The 24118-nt window shown below is 40.5% G+C and overlaps 1 protein-coding gene across 3 annotated transcripts in view; it reads left to right on the top strand.

Annotated features, from left to right (window-relative positions):
- The window catches only part of adamtsl3 (ADAMTS-like 3), a 274633-nt gene that overhangs the window by 99902 nt on the left and 150613 nt on the right, over positions 1 to 24118 (top strand). The gene's annotated exons all lie outside the window — the stretch shown is intronic.

Below are 24118 nucleotides of genomic sequence, written 5' to 3'. Positions count from 1 at the left end.
TAAAAGAAGCTCGGTGGCGGCGGGGGAGAGGAGGGGGCACAACTGCTCCACTTGGTTTAAACATTATGGGCTGCTTTTTTTAGTTATTTATTTTTTTATCCTAATTAGGCTGAGTTAGAATAAACGATGATTTTCAGTGGATAATACATACTAGTATTAACTCACTCAAAGACCAGGCATAAAATATAGCCAGGCTTGTTGTTTTAACAGTGTCTTTTTAGACAGGAATAGTTTGTTAAACTATTCCTGTGTACTAAATCTGCTTTTAGTCCCAGTGCACCAGCGAGCTGGAATTCACTACAGGAAACACTAAAACTCAGCTCACTGGTGTCACTTAGTCAATTTAAACTTTTAATATCGAACCACCTTCAGACAGCCTGTACCTTTTTTATTTAATCCTATTTATTACTAACTTTTATTTCTTGTTTTAGTTCTTCTCTTAGTTCTTTATTACTTTTTAACTTATTTTTATTAGTTTATTATTATTATTATATATTCTTATTTTATTATCTCTTATCAATTAAACCTCAGGTTTTATTTTTATTATTATCTATTTTTATCTCTTTTTCACTGTTATTTTTAAATTTACAATTTTTAAACTTTTAATTTAAAATGATTAAATATAGACATTATTTTCTTTGTCATGTCAATCCCTGTTTTTGGAAATGCTTGGCTACATTGAAAATGTACTTCTGAGTCAAAATAAAGGTTGATTGATTGATTGATTGATTGATTGATTGATTGATTGATTGATTGATAAACTGTCCATACTTAAATCTTGAAAAGACTCAAAAATGGACGAAAGCATGTCTAAAATAGTCAATTTGTCTGTGCTTTTGTCCATGTTTATAGATGTCATACTATGTCAGAAAAAACATAAAGTCTATTTGAACTTATTTAACGACTGCAGAGTCTGATTTTTTAACAGGTTTTGAACAAAATCTTCACTGTAATAACCAGTTAAGCTCCTTCTCTAATTACATACTTTCTCATATTAAAGACTTTTAAATGATTGAACTCAATTGTCCCCTAGAGGGCAGATTAGAGTCTGCATCTCATGCTGTGTTCACAGGTTTCAGGTAAAATATTTTTTATCTTATAATAGTGGGTGATTCTGGACAACAGTGAGACTATGGCATTCATGACCGCCCAAAAAAATAACATCTGCTTTATTTCACGGCCATAATAGCCAAAAAAAGTTGGTAAAAATTGACTAGGGATTTTCCGACGTGGCTCTACAGAAAACAGAAGACGTCATGGAATAAATATTCATCTAATGGTCACTACTTGCTCAAGATGAACTAAATCTGTGAGAAATCCATGGTTAACTGGATCTACACAATCTACACAACCTATGTGGAACCATCAATTGTAAGCCAGGCTCTCTCGTCTAACATCAGTGTCTGACCTCACGAATGCTGTTTTGACCAAACGGGCACGAATTCCCACAGACAAACTCTGACATCTTGTGGAAAGCTTCCCAGAAGAGTGGAGGCTGTAACAGCCACAAAAGTGGGCAACTCCTTATTAATGCCTATGGTTTTGGAATGGGACGTCCAACAAGCTCATACAGGTGTGATGGTCAGGTTTCCAAATACTTTTGTCCATGTTTGGGTTAAAGGGAAATGTTTTCCTGAAATATTGCTTGATTTTCTTTTTTTGTAGCTAAGTTATCAAGCATTGGGTCCTTCAGCTTTACAAAAAGCGCTGGTTATCTCTTGTTTGGCTGTTTGCAGACTCCACAGTCGAGAGGGTTTAGTGTCCACTGTGCGAGCCGCTACTGCTTGTGTTTTATTTGGTAGTTTGGGGAGATTTACGAGGAAACCTTTGCACATCTGTATTAGTGAACTGTTAAGCTGAGAGCTTGGACAAATGAAAGATGGGAGGGATCGGGTGCACATACGCACGCTCGTACACTTGGCCGAGGAACAGGGGCTCCGTGTGCTTCTGGCTTCCTCTTTGCTCATGAGCTGGACCTCCTGGTTTTCTCAGAGGGCCTGCTGGCGATTTTAAGACATGTATATCAAAGAGATTTCATGCGTTTTAGTATTAAAATGCTCTGGTGAATAAAAAATGTTATGTCACACCTTCTTGATGCCGCACAGTTCAAACAGTTGGAGAAGCTCTGGAGAACAGTTGGAGAAGAAGTTGTGTAGAAGCTCTTTCTAGACTCTATATCTGCTATTTACAGTCAGATGGCTTACAGTTGGCTAGAATTAGCTGTGTACATTGATTCTTATGCAGCCTGACTTTCTATGGGCTAATGTTAGTTTATTTGAAATGTGTCTAAAGGAATTATTTTGTGACAGAACAGTGATAAATGAACACTGAAAATGGGCAGTTCCAGGTTTAAAACCTGATTGGCTGGGATATTCAAAGCCAATGTAATATAATTTGCAGTACACACATACGGATGCACAGATCAATTGATTTCTGTATTAATGCATCACGTTTTTATGTTTAAACAACCAGAGACTACTGTTAATATGCTGGCTTGACAAAACCAACTTACTGTGTTTCATTTTATTATTCTGTGCTTTTTATTCTGTTTTTACAGGCCTTACTTTTCAAGCTTGAAACCCAAACTCATGTGGGAATAATGTGCTTTTGCTGTTGGGCCCAATGGCGCTTACACTTTTACACTTTTTGTCCAGGATTCACTCAAACAGGTTTATATACATGTGTGCGTGTGTGACTGCTGATGTTTACTGTCAGCTCATTCTTACTGCTATGTGAATTGCACTGGATCAATTGCACAATCCTACATGTCTGTTCTGTTTGCAAAATGGTGGGCAATAGCTGATTTAAAAAAAATAAAAATAAAAATAAGAGACCCTTATTAGTCCCAAAACGGGGAAATTTCACCTCCGCATTTAACCCATCTGGGCAGTGAAACACCACATACACACTAGGGGGCAGTGAGCACACTTGCCCGGAGCGGTGGGCAGCCCAATCCACAGCGCCCGGGGAGCAGTTGGGGGTTAGGTGTCTTGCTCAAGGACACCTCAGTCATGTGTTGTCGGCTTTGGGGATCGAACCGGCAACCTTCCGGTCACGAGGCTGGATCCCTAACCTCCAGCCCATGACTGCCCCTAATCATACTTTTGCTGTTTTTTTATTATTTTCCAGAGATGCGAACACTCAAACGGCATAGAACAGTGCTTTTTAACTGCTCTTGGAAGGCACTAGGTCAGTTTGAGAACTGAGAACATATGAAATGCAATGTTTAAGCCAAGTTTGGGTGCTAGCTAGCCAGACATTGACGGTCCACTGTCCCAGTGCTGATTGTTTTATGACAGCCCCTGTTGCCATTTAGACTAACAGCCTTGTGAGATATGCAGCTGAATTTTCCCTTTTGTTTTGTTTTGATTTTTGTTTTTGTTTTTTTATTATTATTTTCCTCAGATACGAACACTTAAGCGGCAATGAACTAAGTTTTTTGACCACAACCATCCTTTCTCTGCCATAGTGTAATTTAAAAAGGTGGCCATGCCACGGTTCTCCGGAAGCGAACCCCAGACCACTGTTTTCAGAAGAGCAAGAGAGAAGTTCTCTAGACCACACCTGGGCTCAAAAACAGAGCGGACCAAATTTTTGGACTTAATAGACATTTACATTGATAACGTGACGTTTAAAACGGAAGAAAATCCAAACGTGGGCTGTAGCAGTCCAGTGTGAGTGATATACATATTTTTGACAAAAACAAATTAGGCCAAGCTTGTTATCTACAGTTGCCATCAAAGAATGTACTTTTGAGCGGAATGCGGATCAATTGAGCTCCTCAACACTGATTTGTATTGTCTGAGATTTGAAGCTGAATCCCATCTGCAGGACTTCTTTAGCACTAAGCAGCATTTTTACTGAATAATCCCTGATGGGATAAAGTCATTCTCTTTGAAAGCCCTTTTTGAAGCTATTCTTCAAAAGCCGTTTACACCGAAGTAGAGTGCATTGTGTACACTGTGTTTGTGTGAGGAGCTTGAAAGCTCATGGGCAAGTGTTTATTATTTATTCAGGCCTGTTTGAGGGCTTTTATTCTTCTGTGGTTTAAGGGGAAGATCAGTTTGTGTCTTTATCTTCTCGATTAGCAACAGCCATGTCGTCAGTTGCCGTATGTCTTCCAACAGGCAAAGTTCATTCAGATCCGAAAAGCAGACGTCCTTGTCTGTAGATGATATAAATGTAAAATGTCTCCTGTAAATAATGAATTGCTATCTAATGTGTAAAACATGAAGAGAAAGCCATTTAATCACAAATCAGTCAGGACCTTTCAAGTGTCCTTTATCTTCTCCCAGCGTTCAGACAGAACGTTAACATGCTATGTTTATGATATCAGTTCCTCCTAATGACAGGACCTGGAGGCGGCTTAATGTGGAAAAGATGTTCAGGCCCATCTAAGCCGTGTCAAGCCTGGATTGTCCTTTTTTCCTTCACTATTTGCCATTATAGGTCCACGTTCATCAGATTGCATTTATTCTCTGATCTCTGGCCGGGACTCTTTCACAAAAGTCATTGATATGTGGAAATACTATCTAAATACTTTCTACTCAAATTTTCAAATTATTGCTGGATTTTAGGTGTTACTTTTCAATAAAGTAAGAAAAAAGGGACATGCAAAGGTTTTGTGAGTGCAAAGCAGCTCTGAACTAATGCATTTATCTTCAACGCTCAGCTTTAAGCCTAAAATCTTGGCAGTTGTATTGTTGAAACTCTTTTGGATCAAAGGTGGTTTAAACACCTAAAACACAGATGAGTGCTGGCATCAGAAGAAGTTGGTTTTTTTCTTCAAAATCATAAAGAAAACATTATAGAATCATTTTAAAGAGCCAGATGTCACCAAACTGTTTACAGGCAATGTGCTGGCGTTGTGCATATCCACTAGCAACCAGTGATTTTCCACTCCAAAACAACAGGCTTTGTAACTGGAACTTTCTTCATGATGCATGAAATAATTGAGTGGAGTTATCATCTTTTGGACTGTTCTTTCAGGAAATTCCAGCAGTACTTGGCATACTAAATTCTGTCGGAGGATTAGTGCTGTTGAGAGTTCTGAAGAGATAGAAATAGCAGTGATTGCTTGAGTTTTGTTAGCAGGTTTTTGGAGAACTTCAAAAAACTGTGTAGTGTAATTCAGCATTAAACTACGTGAAGAATTGCATATGATTTTTATACTGTTGAGTTAGTGAGGAGCCCAGAGCATTACTAACCAAGGGCTGTCCTCCAGCAACTATCTACACCTTATCCTTGTGCAACCTTTTGTGCACTTTGCGAGTGCCTGAAGCTAAGAAGCAGCAAAGAACTGACCTGAACTTGAAATCTGTTTTTCTGGCCAGTCAGCCAAGTTTGTTCAAGGAACTGTGAACTCTGGGATACCAGGCTAATGTTAGTCTTCAAGGCCAGCAGAGATGTGACCTGTAGCAGGGTGCCGTCTTTCCTAATAAGGGCAAGCCGTGAGACGCTAATGTCAAGCTCAAATGACCCGTGAGATTTTCAAATATTTTTAATTGTATTAATCGATGGGGTTCCTTTGAGCTTACAGGCGTAATTAGACAAAATCACAGAGGAAGACAAGCATGGAAGGCATGAACTTTTTCAATGTCTCTCGCCCCATCTCTCCTTGCTTATCTTTCTCATTACTCAGATATATGGCCCTCCACAACTGGTGGGTCACTCTGAATATCTGCTTGCTTTGATCAATCCACAGTAAAAGCATTGCTTCCAATGTCCTGTCATACCCGAACTGACAGCTCACGAAATTTGTCATTTCATCTTTAAATCTGTGCTCGTTATTATCGCTGTTTACTTTTCCCTTTGTAATTCCAGACTCAGCGAGGAAATCCCTCAGTGCTGTGCAGCGGGACCTGTTTTTTGCTTTTTGTGTTATCGTGAAGCGCGTCCAAGTGGCATCACGGTTTCAGATCGCTCAGGAAATGTACGAGACTTTTCTGTTTGCGTTCAATAAATAGCAACAAGGCCGAGGACCCAGCTGAGGTCACATTTCTGTTCAGTGCTGCCGTGCTGTCTAAGCTGTTTTTGGCCGGGGGCTGCTTCTGGCATGGAGGGTCTGGAAAAGCACAGGGTTATAGGCTAATATGTTTGGCCCATGGGGTAAACCCAGCAGGGGATAAAACACGACCCTCCCGGCCAAGGCGTTCTTCTCCAGAATGCTGAACTCGATTCTGACTGACATGTGATAATTGGAAATATTATCTGCTGCGCTGTCCATGGAAACGAGGCACAGTGGCTCACCTGACCGAAGGGCTTTCTGTCCATTTGCCATTTAGGAAGCAGAAAGAAATGTGCTTAATACACAACGATACGTCAGTTGAGTTTTCCCCAGATTGACCTTAACAATCGATAGCAGTCAGTGAAGGCCTAACCATCAACAAAGGCCATTTTTTGTCTGAAACCAAGTGAAGCAATTATGCAGTTGTCCATTGTGAAAGCTTAACGCTGTTAAGAATTTTGCAATCACACTTTGGGGAAAAGTGGTTGCACTGATTCATAACCCCAGCAAAGTGGATATTATTATTTATGTAGTACTGAATTAGCATTCGGTCTGTCACACTACTTACTACCCAGTGCCCCTAGCCACATTTCACGTTTTGGCTACTGGTTTGAGCTGCTCTGTCTGGCTTTATTGATTTTGATTCATTAGCTAACATTTGCTAATATTAATGTATCATAGGATTGAGTGGTATAATGTTTTTCTTTTTCAAAATCACGACGTGTCAAACTTCTATTCCCCGTCTGAAGAGCTAAATAAACACGTTCTACCCACTTATATTTTAGAGTGATTACTGATTGATCGAGTGGGGGGCATTTCAGATCAGAGGCAGGAAAAACCTCAGAAAAACCGAGCCTGGTAGCAGCTCAGCGATGGCTATAGGCTGCACTCATCACAGAACAACAAAGCTAACATTAGCTTAGCCAAAACGATACAATCCAAAACAACATCATTTGAGTTCGGCTTCGAAAGCAGCTCGACCTTCGGCTTCAGATCTGAACACAAGCAAACAAGTTTAATTTCGCTTTTCTGTTCCTTAAGCTCAAATTGCTGACCTCAGAATGTAAAAATGATAATTCATACTTGTTTTAGTGCTGTATTAGGGGCAGTCGTGGGCTGGAGTTTAGGGCACTGGAAGGTCGCCGGTTCGATCCCCAGCGCCGACAGTCCATGACTGAGGTGTCCTTGAGCAAGACACCTAACCCCCAATTGCTCCCCGGGCGCCATGGATAGGGCTGCCCACCGCTCTGGGCAAGTGTGCACACTGCCCCCTAGTGTGTGTGTTCACTAGTGTGTATGTGGTGTTTCACTTCACAGATGGGTTAAATGTGGAGGTGGAGTTTCTGGTTGTGGGATTAAAAAAGTATCACTTAACTTAAAGCCAGAATCCCTGTTAGAAAAAAACAGCATAACCAGCTTGTGTTGTGTTTTAGATGCTGGTATGCTGGTCATGCTGGGTGACCAGCTAAACAAACACCAGTCCAGCATAAACCAGCTTAGACTGGCATGAAATGCAGGCTCTAGTCCATCAAATGAATCATTAAACTAAGGTGTTAATTAAGGTAGCAGTCATTTGAAAGGCTAGCACTGCAGTAGGTAAACAGTACCTAAAGAAATAACCTAGATTCGATGTTGTCCAGGCTGACCACCGTGAAAATGCTCTTTTCAGTGTAAAGTTTTGCATAAATAAACCTGACTGTTTGCCTGTGAAGCTTGCTTGTAAACGCAATGCATACGCAATAAACATTTCCGTTATCCTGGCCACAAATTCTTGGCCAGTGTCCCAGTGGCCAGTGGAAATATCGGTTTGCCTGGTCTGTTAGCATATTTGATCCAACATGTATCACTCATTCTTCACAGAAAGCCTGACTAATGAGGTCATTACCATGCCCTGTACAGTTGCTGATAACCACAATAACTCCAGTTCATTATTTTCCATGCTTGGAGAAGATTAAACCTTACCAGAGGCCTAAATCCACAGTGTCAGTAGAGAACATATTACGATTCACTGATACTAATTGATTCCATTATGTTCATACCCTGGACATTAGCTAACACCGGAGCGCTCTGAGACAATAAAGGAGAGGGCCTGTTGGAGCTGCCTTGTTTTAATTGAATTGCCTCGCTCCACAATGTGGTCTGGAGCTCAGCCAATCGCTGCGATTTGCACTCCATCCGACCTGTTCCGCCTTGCTTATGAACTAGGATACGTCCACAGGAAATCACCCTTGCATAAGTATTCCGAGTTCATCAGCGAGGAAAGTCTTCTGTAAAAGCTTGTTTTGTTTGCTGATGATTCCCTTTTCTCAATAATGATGTGTTAGCAACAATAACATTGGCAGGCCTTCGCTGGACGCTGTGTTGGGTCGACTGCCGCAAGACAAAAATCATGTCATACAAAATGACTACAATAAAAGACAGAGGTTCACGGTTGGCGTCTAGAAAGTGCCTTTAATTTATGTCCAGTGACCAAACACAAGCCACATGCTATAGATACATAACCGTCCTGGAGGCCTAGTTGTTGAGGCCCAAGCTAGGTGCTTGACAAATCCCCCTCAAAGCTCCAAGTATTAGTTCAGTGGGAACACAGTTCATTTTCTCACCAAATGATTCACGGCAGACGCATTCATCCTTTCACGTGGCTGCAAAATTGCACAGGGATTAATTAGCAGTGAGGGAATTAGCATCGCTAAACTATTTCGCAGCAGGCTTGCGCTCAGGCCAAGTCTTGAGCAAATGTTTGGACCTCGAGGATTAATGATGGCCAGCGTGTTTATGTTGATGTGGTGGAATTAAGTTTACTGCCTTTTAGGGGGGCCAACTTTTCTCAGGGAAAAAAAAAAACAAAACAAAAACAAAACAAAGTCTAAGTTCTTTGCTAATCAAGCTGTAAAATGGATCTCAGACCGGCGGTCATATCAAACTTCGCCACCACTTTCTGAGTCTGGCAGAAGGGAGGATTTAATGCTGACATCTTCAATTAGACATTTTGAGAGCAAGCCTTACACTTCGCTCTCGTTTGAGCAAAATTCCCAGTACGAACTCAGCACAAGTCGCCGTCTATTCAGAGCTAAGCTAGTAATGAAACGACAATGACAATTTTTTATTGAGGAGTCTCACATAAAAATTACATACCAGCATTATGTCATCAGACACAATTCAAATGTCACTGAATCAAAACAACCTCAGGTTTTCTTTTTGTTTTAAACATAACCCCAGTTCACTTACTCACACAAACACACACAAACACGCACAAACACACTCACACAGCAGGACAAAAACATAGAAGTGTCACGGTTGGCTCCTCCCAGTCCTGTCCATGTGTTCTTGTTTTGGTTTGTAACTCCGCCCCTGATTGTTTTCACCTGTCCCTCATTGTTATGTGTATTTAAGCTCTGTGTTTGCCCCTTGTGTTTGCCAGTCATTGTATCCCTGTATTGGTCTTTGTTTGAAGTTTGTTTGCTGGTCGCTCTGGTTTTTATCATGTCTATTTCCCGTTCCGTCCGCATCGGCTATATGAACCTGGACTGTTCTGACTACGACCCTGGATTTGCCCCTAATAAATCTCGCTTATCTCAGCGTGTGCGTCCGCCTCCTCGCTCCCCCTTACAAGAAGAGGGAGGGAAGAAAAATAAATAAATAAATAAATAAAATAAATAGATAATAATAATAATAATAATAATAATTAATAATAATAATAATAAAGGGGGGGGGGTATCGTGGAGGGAAAATTATTCTGATGGCAAAGATTTCAAAATAAATAAAAATATGACAAGAAGGGATTCCACTTATCGTAAAATTTTGAAGCATGTCCCCTCGGAGTAAATCCAACTTTCTCCAGTTTAAGGAAACGAGTCGTGTCACAGAGTCGCTCTTCTTGCTCTCGTCACTGATTTTGAAGTATGAAGTGGATCACTGACCAAAATAGTTTTCATATGATGGACTCCACATTTGATCACCTGGCAAATAGGCAAAGTGCCCAGTGCTTAACGTCAAATTCCGGTAAAGAGAAGCAGCAAATAACCCACTTTAAGTGGAAGCTGCTGAGGAAAGTTAAGTATCTCAGTTGTGCACATTACTTTGGTTAAAACTGTGTAAAAAGTGAACGTAACTGTATATTGAGCTTGCACATCAACACTAATGACTGTAGATGGTAATAATCTGTTTCCGTCTTATTCCTGGCGTTGATATGCATGTGCTTTCAGGCAAAAGATTATAATTAAATCAGAATATAAACAAACCCATGCCTAGGAATCATTTATAATCCACTTAGCAAGTATTTCGTGCCACGAATGATCAAGACATCTCACTTAGCACGTTAGCATTCTCTCTTTTGTCCATATCTTAGACAATCATATCAAGATATCAGGTAATGTCTTTTGTATCTTATGTGTGGTAATGTTTTAGACTGAAAAAAATATGGATTTAATTTGTTTGATTCAAATGTATATGCAATTTTCACGTCAAAATATATGTCTGTATAATATATTGTGTCTCAGAATTCTTTGAACATTAGACGGCTGCCAGTAAAAGCACGTTTTAAGGCAGATGGTACTCACTAAGCGTAAATAGAATGATGTTGCTTATGTTCTCAGTAATATGATGCTATTTACATTCATATAATTATGCTATTTTATACGGTGTCTTTATAATGATTCAGCAGTGTTAGCCTATATTTCATATTTTATTTTAGCAAAAAAATTATTCTGTTTTTTTCCACGCTGTATGTGAGGCTATTCTTATCCATCTATCTCTCTCTCTGTTGTAAACGGCTCTCTGTCCTTTTTTGATTTGTTTAAAGTTGTTATTCCTATTGCTTACGCCTGCACTTGCTTGTATCTGTATATGCCCCTGTTAAAAATTAGGTACACTTAGGTTAAATTGCTTGTTAACACAAATAGCTAATCAGCCAATCACACGGCTGCAACTCAGTGCATTTAGGCATGTAGAGGTGGTCAAGATGACTTGCTGAAGTGCAGACCGAGCATCAGAACGGGGAAGAAAGGGGATTTAAGGGGCTTTGAACGTGGCGTGGTTGTTGGTGCCAGACGGGCTGGTCTGAGTATTTCAGAAACTGCTGATCTACTGGGATTTTCACGCACAACCATCTCTAGGGTTTACAGAGAACGGTCCGAAAAAGAGGAAACATCCAGTGAGCGGTCAGTTGTGTGGACGAAAATGCCTTGTTGATGTGAGAGGTCAGAGGAGAACGGGCAGACTGGTTCCAGATGATAGAAAGACAACAGGAACTCAAATAACCAACCAGAATCTCTGAGGAACGTTTCCAACACCTTGTTGAAAGTCTGCCACGAAGAATTAAAGCAGTTCTGAAGGCAAAAGGGGGTCCAACCTTTTACTAGCAAGGTGTTCCTAATAAAGTGGCCGGTGAGTACATATAATCATTATCATTAGTGTTAAAATTCCCTATTTGCCCAGAAAGGGAATCAAGCATGCAGGGCAGCGTTGTTATCCACTGTGCTATACAACTGGAACCACTGATGTTTTAAATGTAACATTTATTGAGTAGTGAATGGAAAATTGACCTCATTCCTTTTGTAGTTAATACTATCTAACCTTACTCTCCAATTCTCCCTCGAACACTTTCTTATTTTTGTCCACTGAAAATATAAAATGTCAAGAAAAATGAGTGCTTTGTATGTTGTAGTCACATGATTTACTAGGCAGAGTTAGTGCTAATAGCCAGGTTATGTGGTTAATGTTATTTTTTCTTATTGGAATTGATTAATTCTAATAAACAAGTAATGACGACAGCCCTACTTACTTTTGGCAATTTTCTGCCAATTATTTGTGTTCATGTAGTAGGTCTTATTTATATCAAATAGATTTTTTTTTTACATTTTTTTTTATTCATGGGTCTACGCAGATATGTCATTACAGTCATGTATATATGTGCCACATTTTACACATATATAAAAAATACACAAATTGTAAATTGTTTTTGTGTAAAAATACACAAACTGCCGAACTTGGCACCATGTCTTCAAAGTGGATCTAACAACAGGGCAAATTGCACAAATCAAAGTGGGTATAGGTAAATTAGCTGTTATTAGGGCTGAAAGCGAGGATGAAGTACAAGCATTGGCTTCCCAACTACACCAATTTAACAATGGGAATTGATGCCAACGTGCTACCTTCTGCACATTAGCCGCCCAATAGAAGAGCAAAACCACCTTCCTTCCTTTGTCATTGTAATAAGCTCTTATGTATCCTAGAGGTTTTTTCTCCCCAATCACAAATGACAGTATAATAGTATCTATTGTGTGAAAAAAGCCTTATTAAAAATACAGGAAATACTGGACACTGAATAATAAAACATAAATCTGGGTGGCACTGACATTTTGATGCAATTTATTCTACCTGCCGGTGATAGTAAGGTTGTAAGGTTTCCCACTTTTGAAGATTTTGTTTCAGGCTATCCAACAGCAGTGCAAAGTTTTTTGAAGTAAATGATCTGGTAATATTCACACCTAGGTATTTAAACCCTGTTACTGACATTGAAAAAGGTAACACAGCACTGCGATGACAGATATCTTTGTTACTTATGGGAAAACATATACTCTTTGAAAAATGTATTTCATAGCCTGAGAAACTACCAAACTGTTTCAACACTTGTATAATGTGTTGTATAGAGGATGCTGGAGCAGGTATAAATAAAAGCAGGTCATCTACATACAAAGCTACTCTGTTTTCTGTTCCTCTTCTCCAAATACCCTGAAGGTTAGTAGCTGTTTTAAGCCAGATTGATAAGGGCTCAATTGCTAATGAAAATAAACTTGGACTGAATGGGCACCCTTGTTGTGTTGCTCTAAAAAGGGGAAAATACTCTGAATTTATCCCTTTAGTAACTACACAGACTTTAGGAGATGGATAACAAGCGAATCCAAGATATGAATTTAGGGCCCAAACCAAACCTTTTTAGTACTGCAAACATATAATCCCATTCCACTTTATCGAACTTACTACTTTGCATTTTAGAAACTGAATCTAGTATTTCCTCAGTTTGTATTGGTTCATCTTACTGTGTTTGAAGTGCAAAATCAAGTTTTGGAACATCCAGTCTGTCTGACTGCGGATGAACCACAGGACAAGAACTACACTTCCCAGAATGCCGGACGTGGACCTGATCGCTATATGGTTTTGACTCCTCGCCTGCTTTTTGGATCTTTTTTTGTCTTCCCCAACTCTGTTATGGTTGCCTTTCTTCTGCTGCTTGATTTTCTGGATTTGACCCATGCCTGTGTATTGACGACTCTGCGTTCTCCTGATTACATCAGTAAAGCTTCACTGTTGCCTTTTAACCGCACACGTCTCACTGACTCCATGTCACACAATCCTTCCAAGAATTTAGCCATTTCAAAATAATCATTTGAAGCTTTACAGATTTAAAACCCTTTATAATCAAAATTCTTTGAAGGCACTATTTATTTGTATAGGGTAATTTGTTAGGTTACCATTTCTAGTGCGATTCTAGTGCGAATAACTTTTGTCAACAAAAACGTAATCTATTCTGGAGTAAGACTTTATAAGAAAAAATAAGAAAAAGCCCTTTTATCCAGATAAAAGAAACTCCAAGGCTCAATGCCGCCTATTTGAGGCAAAAACAATGAGAAAGTTTGTGCAAATTTTGAGATGTTAAACGTTTTAGAATTAGAACGGTCCGACACAGGGTCCATCACGGTCCATCACGTAATTTAGATCTGCTCCAACAAATATTTGTGGGTATTTATTTTAGGTATTGAAGAAATTATTTTATGTGCAAAGTTAACATCGTCCCAGTTAGGAGCGTAAAAGTTTATAAGGAGTCCTGGAGTATGGAACAGTGGACTCAATGCTTTAAGATGGGAAAATCTCCTGGTTCTTTTAACAGGTCCGTTTACACCCTTAACGTTCCATCAAACACAGCAAGTCGCGCACCCTTGACTTTGTCTTGGTATTTACTCTATTAGCCATATGTACTTAGAAAAATATAAACAAAAATTATTCATCAACTCTAAGAAGATGCAAGCCTGCGAAGAAGAGTTCACATAGTTAGCATTGTCCTGACCATGAAGTAACATATAAGACTTAACTCTGAACCAAAAGAAGAAATATTGCAGAAAAAATTGCAGCAACAAGAAAACTGTCCGACTCAAATAACACGGCTAGAAGGCGAAGCAGGTGCCCTCTGTGTCTCCCTGAACAACCCCAAACATGTAGTCATATTACCCATTGCAAAGTTAAGTCAATGTTCCGGCGGATCTCTCTGATTAAACGATGAAATGTTCTTACTGTCCTGGAGAAATCCGCTCACGATAGAATGTCAAAGCTTCCTCTGGGCTGTCAAAGGTGAGCGTCTCATTGTTACAGTTTTGCAGGTGAGCTGGGTACAGAAGCTGAAAACGAACACCTTTCTCGAATAACGTGCGTTCAATGTCTTTGTAGGTTGTTCGTTTTCTCGACAGAGCCACGCTCAGATCAGGGTAGACTCTTAGCTTGTTTCCTCTATAGGTTAGGCCGTGTTCTCTTGCCCATCTAAGCACCTTCTCTTTCTCCCTGTATCTGTGAAAGCTCACCACGAAAGGTCTGGGCAGTCGATCTGCTTTCGGGTTCAATCCAAGTGAACAATTTGCTCTCTCCAGCTTCGGGGGCTTAACGAAAGTGTCCTGTCCCATTATCTCCACCAGCATAGTCGAGATAAATTGAGTAGAATCTTGGCCTCTTCACTACCTTCTGGTATATTGAGAATTCGAAGACTGGATCTGCGAGACCTAGTTTCTAGGTTGTCCAGGCAATCCAGGAACACAACGTTTTCTTTGTTCAAATGGTCAATGGTAGCCTCGGCCCGGAAAAGTCTCTCGAAGTTTGCACCGACAAGAGCTTCGGCTGAAACAAGGCGCTCTTGGAAGGAATTCACTGTATCTCGTAAAGTGTCAATTGCCGTTTGTAATGGCCTGACAGAGTCTTTTATTAGGGTTGAAATGTCTTCCAAGAGGGTCACTCGATTTTTCATCGAGTTCGGTGAATAACTGGTTCATTGAGAGAAAATCCGAAGAGTCGCTCTCGCTGTGGTCTGTTCTTTCCTTCTCTGATGTCGCCATTGTCAATAGCTTTCCAGCTAACGTGGTGGAGGCTCTGGCTGCAGGAGGTTGACCGTTTGAGTGTTTGTTTTGCGCTGCTCATGTTAGACAGTATTTATGATGATCAAAGTTTATTGACTGATTATCTATGCCTCTTAGGTGTCGAATTTGTCTTGAAATATAGTGGAAAAGCAAGATTTGGCCCGGAGCTCCTCACTCGCATGTCTTTGCTCTAGTGTGCTGTACCGGAAGTCCATCTTCCTGGCTTTTGAGTTATCATCCACCTTAGTGGAGCGCACTGTTGATGTATTCCGTCTTCTGGCTCGGTGCTAGAGCCGTGACTTTTTGAACAGCTCAGAGGGAACGCTGTCCATCACGCCTAATGTACATGAATGAGAGTTATATTAGAGGGGAGATGAAGTTAGCGCATCCTTGCCAACATAAACACTGAAGCTGCAAGGTGTTTTCCATACGGGGTCGCAACCCAAGCAACAGATTCTTTGGGATGTGTTTAGAAATGCTGGATGTTATTTGCTCAGTTGTTCCGCTCACATTCAGATGTGCGGTACATAATGGGAAATGAATAGTTGTGCTATTACTCTTTTCAGGAAACTCTCATGAGTTATGACTCAGTGCTGAGGGAGATTAAATTAATTATGAGGATTCCAGCTAAAGCGCTGGAACAGGGAAGCTTAGGCCTCGTGCTCTTTTATTTTTTCTCTCTCTTTCTCTCTGCAAATGTTCTCAGGTATGAAACTCCATCACTGACGATTCAGATAATAATGAAGCTAGGCTGGGAGTCTTATTCCCATTTGCTCTCAGTTTAATGTCATTGTATTTTTGAACTGTAACATTTGCACTGGAACAAAAATCTTCCCGTCTGCCCTTCGCTGCTAAGTAGGGCTGTTAGCAAAAGTTTGGGCGCCCCAGTCAGATTACACATTTTGTTGACTTTGTCTAAATGACTCATTGACTAAATGCTTATTCCAACTGGCGTCATCTCATTTCCAGTTTCTATGGAACAGTGTAAAAAATATAGCTTTGGAACTGAAAAATGTAACCAGGTCAACTTAGTGTTCAGTTCCCTGTACTTAATAAGTTAACAAATGTAAAACACAAATTATTCAGTTTTTAACTTTAAATTACAAGTTCATGCACCAAAAATTCAAGTTAACCTGTTTACTCACTTTGGTAATAATTTACTGTAGGGCAGTGCTATAAAGTTTACCGTAAAGTTACCAGTTGTGATCAAAATGAGCTAAAGTAGCCTTTATGACAAATGACGCCTTGGAATAAGCAGTTTAAACATTATGTAAGGTTATCTCAGTTGTCATGACAAGCTTATGTTGCTTTATGAGCAGAACCCTACAGTAAAGTGTTACCCTAAGTTTAAGTTCAAAAGCTGCATTTGTTTTACAGGGAAGTCCAGAGAGGCCCGTAAGCAGTTATACTTTACTGCATTGTTATCTTGAGATCACAAGACAAATAAGTTTGATCTCAGAAGAAGAACATTTGTTATCTTGAGATCTAAGGGAACTAAGTCATGATATCAAGAAAACATTCTGGAACATTATAACTACCTCATGGCCTCTCTGTACATCTGTGTGGTTTTTTTCTCCTCTTGGGCTTCCAGATATGGGCAAATTTAGGATTACAGAGGTTTGAACTCCCAGCCTCCTGGTGTTGGGATGAATTCTTTGACCGCTCGAGTTAAAACAAAGGACTAAACAAGAGACTAAACGTTAACCCACACAAGGAGGTTGTGAGTTTGAGTGCCAGTGATGCCATAGCCATCCATAAGTGGGACTCTAAATGTACACTATATGGCCAAAGGTATTTGGCAACCTATACATTGCATCCATATAAGTTTGTTGGATGTGCCTTTCCAAACTCCACTATGGTGAAGACCAAAGAGCTGTCGAAGGACACCAGAAACAAGATTGTCGACCTGCACCAGGCTGGGAAGACTGAATCTGCAATAGGCAAGCAGCTTGGTGTGAAGAAATCTACTGTGGGAGCAATAATCAGAAAATGGAAGACCTAAAGACCACTGCTAATCTCCCTCGATCAGGGGCTCCACGCAAGATCTCAGCCCGTGGGGTCAAAATGATGACAAGAACGGTGAGCAGAAATCCCAGAACCACAGGGGGGACCTGATGAATGACCTGCAGGAAGCTGGGACCAACGTTACAAAGGCTACTGTCAGTAACACACGACGCCGCCAGGGACTCAGATCTTGCAGTGCCAGACGTGTCCCCCTGCTTAAGCCAGTACATATCCGGGCGCATCTGAAGTTTGCTAGAGAGCATTTGGATGTTCCGGAAGAGGATTGGGAGAATGTCATGTGGTCAGATGAAACCAAATAGAACTGATTGGTACAAACACAACTCGTCGTGTTTGGAGGAGAGTGAATGCTGAGTTGCATCCAAAGAACACCAGACCAACTGTGAAGCCTTGGGGTGGCAACATCATGCTTTGGGGCTGTTTCTCTGCAAAGGGATCAGGACGACTGTATATGAAAGAATAAATGGGGCCATGTATTGTGAGATTTTGAGTGCAAACCTCCTTCCATCAGCAAGGGCATTGAAGATGAAACGTGGCTGGGTCTTTCAGAATGACAATGATCCCAAGCACACTGCCAGGGCAACAAAGGAGTGGCTTCGTAAGAAGCATTTCAAGGTCCTGGAGTGGCCTAGCGAGTCTCCAGATCTCAACCCCATAGAAAACCTTTTGGAGGGAGTTGAAAGTCTGTGTTGCCCGCCGACAGCCCCAAAACATCCCTGCTCTAGAGGAGATCTGCATGGAGGACTGGGCCAACATACCAGCAGCGGCGTGTGCCAACCTTGTAAAGACTTACAGAAAACGTTTGACCTCTGTCATTGCCAACAAAGGATATATAACAAAGTATTGAGATGAACTTTTGTTATGGACCAAATACTTATTTTCCACCATTATTTGCAAATAAATTCTTTAAAAATCAGACAATGTGATTTTCTGAATTTTTTGCCTCATTTTGTCTCTCATAGTTGAGGTCTACCTATGGTGTCAATTACAGGCCTCTCTCATCTTTTTAAGTGGGAGAACTTGCACAATTGGTGACTGACTAAATACTTTTTTTCCCCACTGTATCTCTGCTGCTGTACTGAATCAGTGCCTCCACTATATCACCCCTACACATGTCACTCTATACATGTCACTTTATACATCACCAGTATTAAGATGTACACCTTCCACCTTGTACTCATGCTGCTGTGTTTCATGCTGCTGTTATTTGCATCTTCTATTTGTTGTTTATTGTTACTTTTGGGAGTTAACTGGACCTTGAGTACAGCATTTCGTTCCACCTCATGTACCACATGTGATGCAAATGACAATAAAGCCTTATCTTCTCTTATCCATACAGACAAAGTTGATAAAAACCTCTAACACGTGTAATTAAAACATTGTTGAGAACGTTCAACAGTGGCTGAGCCACATTTAAACCTCTTTAATGCCCCCAGGCTGTGAGGTTCTGCCGTACCCAGGCCTTCTGGGGTGGCATGAGCTTGTAGAACCGTTTACAGCCCTGAGTGACAGAATGTATACGGTGTGTGATTGAACGTTTTTCTTCCCTCATTGTGCGCACAGGGCTGCCAGGTGATCTGAGGAGGATGCACTCTTTACTGCTTCATCATGCTGATCGCGTCAGTGATAAGCAGTTATTAGTTGAGAACTTTCCGCAGATTTATTTAACCTCATGTCAGAGACGAAGAGAACATTCAGTCACAACACGCCAGCCATTCAGATCTGCATGGAGAACTCAGCCTAAAGTATCAGCCTCCGCCTTAAACACGTCTCACTTCCATCAATGGCTTTTTAATAGGAACAACAATGTTATTAGTAATATAATATAACAATGGTTATATAATTATGATAAATGTGGCATTTGTATTGAAACACAACAAATAGTAGTAGAACTGGTATTTATAATGCCTTAGTTTTTGGTCTTCGCCTGTTTATTAGAGTATAAAAAGGATTCTACATAGAAGCAAAAGTGTTTTATGATTTGTAATTCTAGTGAACCCCTTCTTGGTGCTTTGTGGAATTGAAAAGAGGTTCTTTATAAACAATAAACATCAAATATAGCAGGTTTTATGTCATAGAGAAAAGCCATTTAACCATGCAAAAAAAATGGTTCTGTGTTGTTATGTTTTTATATATATATATATATATATATATATATATATATATATATATATATATATATATATATATATATATATATAACAGCTGCCTTTAGTAAAGAACCTTTTTTTTTACCCAAAACCATTTTTAAGGGTTTAAAATGGAACTACTTTTTAGAATAATAATTGTAAAAATAATAATGATATGAGATATTAGGTATGCTGTTAAATAGAAAAATTACAATAAGGTATAATAAAACAATAAATATGACGACCTCTACCACTACTACCACTACTACTACTACTACTACTACTACTACTACTACTACTACTACTACTACTACTACTATAGCTAATAGCAACTAAAAATGTTCAGCATTTCCTGAATTAAACACAGAATGGTTACACAGCTTAAATGGTTCCCACTTCCTTCTAGGTTGTTGCTAAGTAGTTACTATGGTATCCCAGGTGATTGCTAAGGTGTTGCTAGGCAGTTGCTATGGTATCCCAGGTGGTTGCTAAATTGCTGCTAGGCAGTTGCCATGATGTATGGGGTGTTACTTTAGTTGTTCATAGGGAGTTGCCAAGTGTCAGCTATGTAGTAACTAATAGAGTTTATGGGCTGGCAAAAATCAATGGGATTTCTATGGGAGAAACAAAGGGATGGCCAAAAAATGACAAACAGATGAATGCGGGTCAGAACCACATTGAATTCATCCTCAGGCGCCTGCGCTGAGATAGTATATGCGAAACAGGGTCTTTCAGTCGAGCAGTAGTGCAGTAGATTGTCATACAATTTTTCTCCCCATTCATTTCTATGGGAAACAATTCTGTAAAATACTATTGAATTCCATTCCATCAAATCACACAATCATACCGGACAATCTGGGGTCAGAACGGTGTTGATATCTTGAAAACTGTGGGATGAGTTAGTCTTCAAAACAGCTAATGACTGCCTGCCTGATGACTAGAAAGATTGAGCTTCATTTCAAGCATAATTTGCTGCTCTGTCATTCCTATATCCTCTATCGTGTGCTGAGGAATGCTGTGGGTTGAGGTTTGAATGCTCCAGTGATGTTTACAGGACAGTTAGCTCCTGCTCCATCAGCTCTGTCCCACCAGGAGATCAGAGGATCGGTTGGTTTGGTTCCTCTGGTGGCTTTAGTGGGCTGTGAAGCTGTGGAGCCAGATTATACACACAACTGTATTTAATGGACCAAGCTCAGTGGATCAGAGTCTCTTCTAACACTCATACTGGTAGAATCTGTGTGCTTATGAGAAACTCCTTCACTCTCCTATGGAGTTTTCTTTTACAGTGGAAAGAGAAAATACCAGGTCGCTCTGAGTAGTGGCTGATATAAGCAAAGCATCTGTCATCTGTTTGTGATATTATGCCTTTTTCTGATTGCGCTATGGATGGTTAGGTTTCAAAGTAGAATTTGGTCTTTGCTTTTTCCTTCCACACGTTCAGAAGTTTCTGCAGCGGGTAGTAATTTACTGATCAAAATGAGTCCAAATGCAGTCTTACGTGCTGTCAATAGAGTTCCCCAGATTCCCCAGTTAAAAATTCACATGAAGCACAAAATGAATTAATGAAACAACGCTTAGACGAGATATTGATCCAAAACATCTGTCTGTTTAGAGGCAGGATGTCAATAATAAGCTAGTAGGAACAAAAATATAATATTAACCACTAACAGAGATTTCATTTCTGGGTAACACTTTATTTAGATTGTTCACTTTAAATGCTCTGTAGATACTTCATTTACTTACAAGTTACATTCAACTAAATATCTACTAAATTGACCAGAATTTTCTCTAAACCTGCTCTAATCTTAGCCCTGACCTTAACCTCAACCCAAAAGCAACCCTCACCCAAACCCTGGTCCAAATCCTACCCCTTACCCCACCACTGTTTAGAGTGGGGTTGATCATCTATAGGCGACTGTAGTGGGCTATCCAAACAAACACACATAAATGTTACATTATATTTTTGCTCATTTTAGTGCACAATCTCTATGTATTTGCATGAAACCTAAAATGTGGGGGTTGTGTGCTGGAGCCAGCAGGCAGGATACACCCTGGACAGGTCACCAGTCCATCACATGGCAGACAGACACTCACACCCAGGGGCAATTTAGCACATCCAATAGGCCTGACTGCATGTCTTTGGGAGGAAACCCACACAGACACAGGGAGAACATGCAGACTCCACACAGAGAGGACCCCGGTCACCCGGCTGGGGAACTGAACCCAGGCCCTCCTCGCTGTGAGGCGACAGCGCTACCCACTGCGCCACCGTGCCACCAACTTTGCACATGATACATCTTATTTTTTCCCCAAACATGTTAAATTCAGCAAATACAGAGTAATTGTGTCTTAAAATGTGCAGAAGTGTGTCTCTGTGGAATATGTGTTCGCTTATTTACACTTAGATAATCAACAACAACATGGGATTTGGCCCTGGGCACCCAAACTTTTGCCTGCAACTGTATCTAAGCTACATTCAAGTCTAGTGATGCTGTGGACTGAACCATTTGTGCCTCAATAAGGGTGGGAACAGAGCGAGGAAGTGTCGCTAGTATTTTACATGAGTATGGAATTCACTCTCAACCTAAATATTAGTTTAGTTATGGCAATAAGCAATAGTTGAATATGTATTAACAAACTGAGGAATATTAGCCTTGAGGGTAATTAATTTGATTAGTATAGCACATTAATTAATTTACTGTCAGTAAAAATGAATCAAATTGATCAAAATGAAGGGTTTGGTTGCGATAAGATTAAGATTAAGATTTTTTTACTGGACACATACTGCTAGTCTCGGTGCTATATTATGATTAACAGGGCCTTTATTAGAAAAATAAAAATGTGTTTTTCATTAAAGTGTTACTCTATTGAGAAGCTGTGGTTGGTATGGTGTGGTGCAGTGGGTAACACCTTCCTCCTCTGTGCTGTTGACTGGGTTTCGACAAGACTATAGTCACAGTAGAATTAAAAAAACACTTTGCAAACTTATAAAACGCCCTGCAAACACAGAAATCACTTTCAGCAACGTGATGACATCAGAGCTACATGTCACAAATGCACTGTAAATAAAGAACACATGGCACTTCAGAAACGCGGCAGAGCCGGTCACAACACAGCGGAAAATGCTTCTGGAAGACTCAAAAGGCTCAAAGTGAGATGGAATATATATGATTGAAAAATCACCGACAGAAGCAGAGAACACCTCAGACACTCAGACACTCACAGCCCGAGTGCAGGCTGGCTGGTTTGCTGTCTGACGTGTCGTAGCTGTGCTGTGGTACCTCTGGTATCACTAGTTTACCTTTCACAGCTAATTCCCATTATGATACAGTGATAGTAATTATCTGCTCAGATAAAAGTTCATTTACTTTTACTGGTGAACGTTTGTTCTGCATAGAATTTAAAAGTCTGAATGACTCCGCCCTCTCTGAGTGTCCTCCAGAAACGCCTCTGCTGTGTTGTGACTGGCTTATCAGCGTTTCTGACGTTACATGTGTTTCTGCATTTGCAGCTCTTCTCTGCTACCATAGTAAGTCACTCTGTATAAGAACGTCTGCCAGATGCCATAAATGTAAAATCTCCTTTATCCAAAATTGTTAGAACAGATATCCGGCTGTAACGTGGATCGAGGGGGTGGACGCATACACTGAGATAAACGACTTTTATTGAGGGCAAATCCAGGGTCTCGGTCATGACAGTCCAGGTGCATAAAGCCAACACGGATCGAATTAGAGACAGACATGTCGAAATACGCTCACGAAGCACAAATCCGAATACTTCCAACGGAACACACAAACATACAATCAAACATATCAAACAACGACCAGCCAACACAAGGGGCAAACACAGGGCTTAAAGGATAACGAGGGACAGGCGGACGCACAGGTGGGAGCAATCAGGGGCAGAGGATCAAAAGAGAAAACACGTGGACTAGACCAAAACAAACACAAACACATGGACAGGACAGGGAGGGGCCAATCGTGACACCGGCATTGGAATGTCCATTTTTCCTTAAAACATAGATCTTTAAATCTCAACTGTGAATCCAGTTCATGGACCTGACTGACCATCTAGGGTCATAGCAACCAGGGTTTACAAAATCCAGGACCAGAAACTGGTCTGAATTTGAAGCCCTAAAGGTTCACTTCGCTTTTCACCTCTTATTTTATTGATTTGAGCTTTCACCAGTGCAGTTCATCATTCTTCAAAATGGTCAATAACCAGTATTTCTGAGTAAAGCCTGGAGTGGAACAGGCCTGTATTAATGTCCTGAAGAGCGCTGGCCTTGATGGTAGCAAGTACAGATTCAGGTGCTGACAGTGAACTGATTTAAAGAGGAAATGCTTCCCCGAAGCCCGCTGCCCTGTGGTTTTGCCCTCACCTTAACCAAAACACACTCTGCCCTTTATAGCAGACCAAAACTATGCCCTGTGTATGCTGCTTGGTCTCAGGCCCACTCTCAGCAAAGGCCTGGACATTTTCCCCCACTGAGATACTGCAGTAGCCATAGCCCTGGACAAGAATGGATTCAAATGAGATTATCAACTTAAACCAGAGCTCTGTGAAACATCATGCTTGCACCAGTTTCCACTTACATCTAATGTTTACCTAAATCGTTCGAGTTGGTAATGCAATGAATGGGCCCATAAGCAGGCTTTATTAGGGAGAGTCTAAGACTCATCGCAGACTGGGGTCAAAAAACAGGCAGGCAACATCACAGACAAATCAATTAAACTAAGCAAGAGTCAAACACAGAAAAATACCAGTACAAAGTAACACGGCCAAAGAAAGTGCAAGGCTAAACAAAGAGGTATAAATGTAAACTAGCGTCCATGAAGTGA

Source organism: Pygocentrus nattereri, chromosome 15 (genome assembly GCF_015220715.1).
Source record: "Pygocentrus nattereri isolate fPygNat1 chromosome 15, fPygNat1.pri, whole genome shotgun sequence".
Classification (NCBI taxonomy): Eukaryota; Metazoa; Chordata; class Actinopteri; order Characiformes; family Serrasalmidae; genus Pygocentrus; species Pygocentrus nattereri.
The sequence above is the reverse complement of the archived record's forward strand: the minus strand, read 5'-3'. Positions and strand labels throughout refer to the sequence as shown.